Here is a 9,487-nt window from a genome sequence, read left to right on the forward strand (position 1 = left end):
AATGAAAAGTCATCTCTAGTTTCAGGAGAATCCCAAGTAAATGACAGCATTTACACAGACAGAATTTTAGTTTGCCACCTGGAAGTGGCTTATATCATCAGCTTGATCAATGAAATAGTTAAAGTGGCAATTAATTTAGCAAATCATGGAAAATTTCCAACTGAGAAATAATGAAGGTCATTTGGATCTGCCTCATATTTGCTTTTGGCTGTCCAGTTACTTTCTTTCTTGATTTTCCCCTCTTCTATTATTGCTGAAATACTGCTTTCTTCTGATCCCAAGAGATCCGACTTCACAATAACCTGATACCTCAGGCATCAGAGACCTGGTGTCATAGAGAGTGATGACTTCCCGAATAGCGGAATAAATACTCTCACCTAACCAGTGAGGTTCCCTGCCCATGTCCCCCTCAACAGATCAAATCCCATTGTAGATTTCACTAACCACTCTCCACTCCGTTATTTAGTACGATCTGGTAAAATAAACATTTGAATCACATTTATTTTTGTTTCTCTCATATACATCTCAATCCCAGGACCAGGAACAAGACCTGGGCTTTGATACCAGAGATAAAGCCTTGAGTTTACTTCAAAATTTCTCCCATCCTCAGCTAATTAGTTTGTAGTCATCCAGGAAGTGCAGTCTCTTTAAGACTAGGGTCTGGTTTCCTCTCCCTGACCATCTTCATCAGCACCCTGTCACACCATCACCACCCTACCTCCAGCCTTGCTTGAATACCTTGCCAGAGTGGCAGAGAGCGGTGTGGTGCAATCCCGTTCTCCAGGCCAGGACTCCACATTCTGCTTGACTTTACAACTGTGGTTTCCTTGTTCGCTTGTTTAATACGTGTTTTCATTTCTTGCCAGTTCTCCCAAGGTCAGGCCGTCTGAGCTCCATTCAAGTATTCTCCATGCTGTTATCGGTTTTTCTAACTGCACTGGTCTTACCCTCTGCAGCTGTTTTGTCTTCAAACATCTTCCTTTCTTTAGAATCTCTCGTGCACCTATAACCTTTGTTTCTAGATGCAACCTTCTAAAGCCCCTTTATTTTCAAGTAGGCACTGAGGAAGGGGAGTTCATTTTCATAGAATCAAAATGGATGAAAGAGACTGAAGAAACAGAGGGAAAAGGAGGCGTAGTGTAAAATCTTATTCACTCATACAGGGTTAGCAATTGCCTTTGGCACCAAGTTCTCGAGCCTCCTGGAGAAAACTAATAGATGGGCCAACTAATTGGCTGTAGGGATATACAGAAGAATGAAGAAGACTAAAGACAAAATATAATGCAGAAAAATATTCCTAACATTTTTTTTGTTTGTTTTATAAATCTCTTTGACTATCTGGAGTAACGTGTGTTCTTAACAGAATACTGTCTATTAAATTGAAAATAGATTTGATTATAAATGACTCCAAATATAATAAAGTACTACTATCATTATACCGAGAAAACAAAATTTTTGTTTATAAAATCTCTGTCTCATTATTAACAAATCAAGTAAGACGAGCTACCGAGAGTGGCACTGTGTCATAATGGCACTTGTCTACCGTGGGAGGAATCTGTCAATCAATGTCATGCTAATGTGGTTTATCAGTCTTCCTTACAAGGGAGAAAACCAGCGATTTTAGTCCCATTAGTACTGCATGAAAATAAATATGTTTTCTTCTAGCTAAGTCATAGATTCCTGTATCAATGATGAAACAGGAGCCTTGGAACTTTTATTATATTAAATAGCAATTATTAGTATTTCATTAGGTTAATGCAATAATTATAGCCTAGGAGAACAAAATAAACTATATCAAGAGCTACAGACATGAATTAGAGTTACAGTGAAATGCCTCTTTTCATTTCTTTTATATGAATTTAATAATATAAAAGCATGTTAAGAAATATTTAATAACTCAGGAAAAGATTCTTTGAGGTAATTCATAGTACGTTTTTTCTTCTATGTATTCTTCTTCATGAATACAGATAGAGAAATGCTGAAATACATACTCTGATTGAACCTGAATAAAAATATTCTAGAGAACATTGCCAAGCTATTATATGTAAATGGTTTCACACTTTAGATATACATTTATCTTCTATGCCACCCTTTTATGTATTGGCTCAGGGAGTGTTTTATTTATTGCTGACCTAAGAACTAGTCTATTAAATTTAGGACACATCTCACAGCAAAAGAAACAAACAAATAAACAGCAGCAACAACAATGAAAACCCACTTAGTTTTAAAAGATAAATGACCACGGGATCCACTGGACCCAACATAGGAACACTGCCTGGAGGTGTGTAGACCAGCACAAGATGGAAAAACCTTTCTAAAGAGCAAAGCTAAACTACGAGAACTTGAGGAATACATCTGTGTAGTGTTGGCATTGTATTCCAGAACATGTAAGGAACTGGAATAATAAAGAAAAAGATGCAAGATTCACAGGTAAATTTCAATTAATGAGTGAGCATTTTAGTATAAGCATGTCACAAATGATGTGTGGAATATTCCTATACAAATTACTTGTAGAGAAAGGGAAATTTTAACTGTGTGTATCTTGTGCTCTGTGTGTCATTCTTAGGGCATATTGTATGGCTAGAAACAATAGTCTTTATATGGTGCTGTGCTCCAATGGTGGTCGAAAGAATTCACTAGTAAAATTTTCAGCTGGAAAGGATATAAATTTAACACCTGATAAAGAAGAATATGTTTTGTGTTTTTAGAAGACCATGAAAAGAAGGAGTTTTAGAGCTAGGTAAAAAGTCTGGAGACTTCGAATCAGAGATTAAAGGAAAACAACATTAATCATGGGGGAGTAGTCAATTGGAAGACCAAAAACTCCTGAGATGATCTTGCTGTCCTGTGAGTCCAGGGACACACTATTGCCTAAGGCCACCGAGTCAACAGGAAACCACTGCTTGAAGGGTAAGGATAAACATCAATAAGGAATTCAGTGAGCGCTGATTTTTAAAAGCCAACACCTAGGAACTTCAATTACCTTAGCAATCATGGGAGCTGAGGGATGGACAAATAGACTGGATTGTCAGAGAATTTAGAAATGGTTAACGGATTTTAGCCATTCTGACAGGTGTAAGATGGTATCTCAAAGTTGTTTTAATTTGCATTTCCCTTATCGCTAAGGAGGTGTGTAAGCCCTGTCAAGCATCACTCTGATCTGACATTTACACACGAATGACAGAATCAGTTTGTTCATCTCAACAAAAGCTGAACCTTCATCTACCTATGGATGGAGATAGAGACAGAGACCCACACTGGAGCACCGGACTGAGCTCCCAAGGTCCTAATGAGGAGCAGAAGGAGGGAGAACATGAACAAGGAAGTCAGGACCACGAGGGGTGCACACACCCACTGAGACAGTGGGGCCGATCTATTGGGAGCTCACCAAAGCCAGCTGGACTGTGACTGAAAAAGCATGGGATAAAACCGGACTCTCTGAACATGGCGGACAATGAGAACTGACGAGAGGCCAAGGTCAATGGCACGGGGTTTTGATCCTACTTCATGTTCTGGCTTTGTGGGAGCCTAGACAGTTTGGATGTTCACCTTCCTAGACCTGGATGGAGGGGGGAGGACCTTGGACTTTCCACAGGGCAGGGAACCCTGACTGCTCCTGGGACTGGAGAGGGAGGAGAAGAGGTGTGGGGGGAGGGGGAGAGGGGTGGGAGGAGGGGGAGGGAAATGGGAGGCTGGGAGGAGGCAGAAAATTTTTTTTTCAATAAAAAAAAAAAAGAAATGGTTAACGGAGCCCTTAGATCAGTTATCCTAGTTAGAGACAAAACAGAATAGTGGACAAGGCAACTGGTAACTATGGCCCTAGATATTTACAGCTAGGAAAAAGTGGAGATGGAAGGAAAGCCTGGTGTTTGTCCCCTAAAATAGCAACAATTTGCTGCTCAGGTTTTAATTCCAAGCTATATATATTTACAATCAAATTACTGGAAAGATGTTGAATTCAATAAAGGGAAAGTCCTTGACACAGTATGGCAATGAATTATGACAGTGGTCCCTTTGGCCCTTCCCCAAGTGTGTCTCTGGACATTTATTGGCTACTGTGTACTAAAGAAAGGATACCTACTGTGTGGAGACAAAGCCAAACACCATCATGACTGTCTACAGAAGTGGAGGTCTGCAAGAGCAAGTAAGAAATGTGCCCTAGATAACATCCAGGTCACAGATGGTCAATTCCGTCTGCAGACCCTGTCATCCCCAAATAGTCTTAGTTCCAGAATGTTCAATTGGAATGGATATACTTAGTAATTTGAATATCTGCCAGGCTGGGCCATTGGTGGAAAGAAAAAGCTATCAAAAGGAACCCTTGCAGCTGCCATCCCAGTGAAATCAATATGTTTAATTAAAAAAGCAAAGGACCCCTTGGAGTTGAGTTGGTGATGGAGACCACCAACGCAAACCTAATGCACACTACAAAAGTCTCCATATAAAGAAGCTGTGCCAGTCCTGGCACCATTGGCAGGGAAGGTTAATGATGCCCCTGCTACGCTGTAGACAGCTATTGATTTGGCAAATGTATGTTTTTATTTAATTAGAAAAAAGCATTATAGTATATATTTTTTGTGCTTTGCTTTGTTATAAAAATTATGTATTTATATATCATATATACACATGTACATATATACACATCATATATGTACATCACATACTATATACTTATATATCATATACTACATATTTATATATAGCACACATTACACATATAATATAGATCCATGTATAGCACATTGTATGTATGATGCATTTATTTTGATATATAATTAATACATCATATTAAAATGTAAAATGCACTTATAGTTTAGATATATTAATAAATACATTTTAAGATGAGATTGTTTTCTAAAAGTGATCATAAAATCAGTGTCCCAGAGGATACATGTAAAGTCTATTTAAAAAAAACAGTGGCTCTTAGATTAAAAGAACAGATTAAAAGGAGTAAGACTCCTTCCACAAAGCTTTCAAACCCAGATGAGACCTTAGATACTAGGAGTTGGGAGAGGGAAAGAGGCAATGTGATAGAGAGTCTTCATTGTCATCTTCCTAGAACTAAAGACACCTGCATCAAGGTGTATGTCTTCAGATTTCTAAAAAAGTTTAGTTGGAGAGGCAAGTCCCCACCCTGAAAATGATCAACACCGCACGATGGACTGAGGTACCAAACTAAAAAAGAAAAGTCGAAGAACTGAGACCTGAGAATCCACATCCATCCCCCTCTGCTCCCCAATCACAGACTTAGAGTAACTAGCTGCTTAGCCTCCTGCTGCAGTGAGACTCCACCTCTTATTAAATTGTAAACTAAAGTAACCCCTTCCTTCCTACAGTTGCATTCGTCAGGAATTTGATCACAGCAACAAGAAAGGTAACTAACCCAAATGGCTAACATCAGAGCTGGGAGCTAAGGATAAGAAAGGATGGTTGACACAGGGGAAGAGGGACATCAGCTACCCACAGGGCAATCTAAGTGTGAGCATGTTTAGAGAGGGGTTACTCATATTGTCTGGCTCGACATTACCAACCTCAAGGCTACTATTGTCATGTTTAGGTCTCCACATTAAGAAGAAAAGCAATGCCATGTTGCTGTCAGCAACAAATGTTGTAGAATATTATTTTAAAATGTGTTAATAGTTGATTATGTTGTGGAATATTTGTTTAATGATGCAAAGATGTGTTGCATTCTTTATGTTGCATTTGTTTAACCCTGTGAAGCTGTGTTACTTTGCCTGCCTAAAACACCTGATTGGTCTAATAAAGAACTGAATGGCCAATTGCTAGGCAGGAGAAAGGATAGGCGGGGCTAGCAGACAGAATAAATAGGAGGAGAAATCTGGGAAGAGAGGATCAAGAGTGAGAAAAGAAGGGGCCAGCCATGAAAGCACACAGCCAGACACAGACTAAAAAAGAAAGAAAAGATATACAATAATAGAGAAGGGTAAAAGCCAAGAGGCAAAAAGTAGACGGGATAATTTAAGTTAGAAAAGCTGGCAAGAAACAAGTCAAGCTAAGGCTGGACGTTCATAAGAAAGAATAAGCCTTTGTGTAATTTACTTGGGAGCTGGGTGGCAGACCCCCTAAGAGATAAAGAGAAAAGAGCCAAAAGAGTTAAAAACAAAACAAAACAACAATCAACTGAGCCCAAAATCCAGTTACTTTCATCTCTACATTAATTCACAGAGACTACGATTTTAAATTTCAGCTCTACAGCATGCTTAATGTGAGTCCACTCTGTCATGGTTGGCTAAAATTATTATGCTAATTCATTCTTTGTGCCAACTGGGGATCTGTGAGCCAAAGAACACTAGCCCGTGTCATGTTGCCCAGTGAGACAATTTCTAGTGTACAGCCTGACCTTCCTAGGTGATACTTTTGTATTTTGTACCTGTTTCCAAAATTCCTCCAATTGATGCCAGGTCATTAAAACTCTGAGAGTAGACAGCGCTCTGAATTGAATTAGTTAAAGCATCATCTGCTTTATAGTCACACTTCTCATTTTCACAGTAATATGCAGTTCTTTACTCTGCTACCCATCGTGATCGTGATGGATAGAACTAAACTCAAGGGAGAAGGAGGCACAGCAAAATTAAACCACCAGGAAACCTCATTCCCAGCCAGGGGACAGTGAAGAAACTATAACAACCTCTTGAAAGAAGCCTCTCTTCACATTGTATGAGATTGGTGGGAAGAGAATGCTGTTAAGGTGGTAACTCGGGAAGGGAGAGTTTCTATTCATCAAGAAAAACCTCCAAAACTGGAACGAATGGCAAGTCTTACATTATTGTGGAGTCCACAGAGAACAGGTGCATGAAGCAAGAGTCATCTTGAAATACCTGACTATGCTCTTGCTGACTATAGGACACACTTGAGAAGATAGATTTTAGAGGCCAGAGATGGAAACCCTGTAGGAAAAAAAAAAAAGATCTATTCTTTTCGTTCACCTTGTTGTATAGCAGAAACATCTTATATGACCCTCTGATACATATTAGCTTCAGTTAGTATTACCAAGATATAAAATGTCAGGGCAGTGTATATACAAGAGACTTGATGCTTCTATCAATATTTTGATTAGTTGGATAGAACTCACATAAAAGTGAATTTTTCCTCTTGATTTTCAGGACAAACTCCTGACATTTTTTCTATGTAAGAAATAAAATTGAGTTGTATTGCTTAAGATGTATATTCTTTCTCCTTGAATAGCATTCTGACATATTGTCAAGTGATTAGGCCACCCGTCCCTCTACTTTGGACTGTCTCAAAGAATAAAAGGTGACCTCTGTTGCCGGCTTTGCTCAGGCTGCAGCAATAAATTATCATAGTCTTGGTGTCCTACACAATACACGTTTATTTCTGACAGTCGAACAGTCTAAAATCAAGGTTCAGGGAGGTCCGCTATGCTGTTAATCTTCTCCTGCAACCGCCTTTTAATTTCCATTGCTGGCTGGTTTGAATTCCGTGGCCCTGTCATTATGACATGTACCCCCTTACCTGACAAAGCTGGGCCATGTGTCACTGCGTTCCTAGTTCAGCTAACTAATCACTCCGCTTGGTAATTGAATCATTTTAGTTGTTCCTGTATTCACCAAACCCAGAGCTTTCTACCTATGCAGACTAAGCAGGCTTTCATTAGGCTATCCCTCGTTAGTGCCTTAGAAAGCAAATATTCGATACTCCAAGCCTCTGCCAGTGAGACTGTTCCTGCCACACCACTGATTTTGCTGTGGCTCTCACTGTGGTGCTCATGCTTGGGTAATTTCATGCTACTGCGTCACCCTCAGCACCATTATTCTCACAGAAACCAGGCAATCCACTTTGCTGGGAACAATTCTAGACAACCAACCTTTCTATAGAGAAAATGGATGTGGGGCCTCGGCCTCCCTCCTGACTATGTTTCAGAAATCCTGAAAGGTCTATGCACTGGACTGGTCTAAACTTGTACAGTAGCTATGAAGTTCGATTCTTAAGAGTTCAGGCTTAAAGATCAATTTAATCTAATATTACCATTCATTCATTCATCTGTATATTTATTCATGTATTTTTTGTTTGCCTACTGTATGCCAGGCACTCTTCTCAGTCTTGGGGTAGAGCATTAAACAAAGTAGATAAAATGTCCTTGAAGAACTTACATATTAAGGGGCATATAAAATTCCTAGTGTAAGCTAAGCCACATGCAGTTTCTAAACCAGTGGTGAGAATTTACGGTTATTCAGAAGTTCAATCATTTTCGTAGGCTTTCATGGTAAATAATCTTTGGGAAGCTTCCAGCAATTGATCACATATGTATCCAGACATGGTGTTGGTAGCTTCCCAAAATAGAGCAGGGAGCCTAAGCACAAAGCCAGGTAAAGGGAAATTTTGCAGGACGGGCAGGAGAAATGACTTAGCAGTCAAGAGAGCTCTTCCCAGCACTCACATGGGCAGCTCACAATCTCGTGGATCTCCAGTCCAGGGGATCCAAAGCCATCTTCTGCCCCCTACAAGCACCTACGTGTACAATGCCTTCATACATAAATCTGTTTTTAGAAGAAGTAAACCATGAAGCCAACAAATGGCCTTTTATATGGAAATTAATTTCTTATTAGCAATAGGCAAGTTGAAACCTTTGAATAAAGAACATTTTGCAGTGGGAGAGTCGGTGACTCCCTTTTCTCCATTGCTTTATTTCTAACATACAACATAGGTTGAGCACACATTAAGGAGAAAGAGCAGCCGTATGTGAATATTTAAGTGAAGTGGTAACTTAATCAATTCTCTTATTAAATTTTAATTCTTTCCTGAATGGCAGCACCAGTCTTCTCTAGGTACTCACCATTCACCAGCCCACCAAAGTCTTGTGGTTTCTTCAGATCCATGCATGCTAATATCCCGTTTTCACCCCAAAACAACTTGTTTATTTCAAACAATGATTTATCACAACAAAAATAAAAACAGTGCATTAAGTAGTGGTGGGAAGAACCTGCTGGTGCTCCAGTAGAGTGCAGCTAATATGTATTGATTTTGTAACTGCTTACACAGCAAATGCCTCCAGAAGAGTCAAATCATGCTTCGAATTTTACGTCATTTAGATAAACGGCTATCCATGCTTTAGACCTTACATTGTGTTGACTGGCATTCGTGTTCTGGCTATCACATTGAGCGTGCCGCCCTCCAGTCTATCATTACAGTTCTAGACTATGACCGAAGGTGGTGCTCCTCAGTCTACTCTTGTTGAGCCCCCATCTCTCTCACATAATGAGATTGGACAAGTAAAGAAAAAGAAAGGAAAAATAAGTATAAAATTACAATCTATAGTATGTTTTTAAAATCAGAACATTTTTAGGAAGGGAGTATGCATCATTTAGTCGCCTGTTATTCTGATGGTCAAGCGCAATTACTCAGCTCTTCTCTAGGATCCTGTAAGATCCACCTAAGCCATAGTCACATCAAAGTCTCACCTGCTTTTCTAGGATCTAGATTCCAAGGAAGGCTTGATAACTAGCCT

Source organism: Chionomys nivalis, chromosome 1 (assembly GCF_950005125.1).
Source record: "Chionomys nivalis chromosome 1, mChiNiv1.1, whole genome shotgun sequence".
Taxonomy (NCBI): domain Eukaryota; kingdom Metazoa; phylum Chordata; class Mammalia; order Rodentia; family Cricetidae; genus Chionomys; species Chionomys nivalis.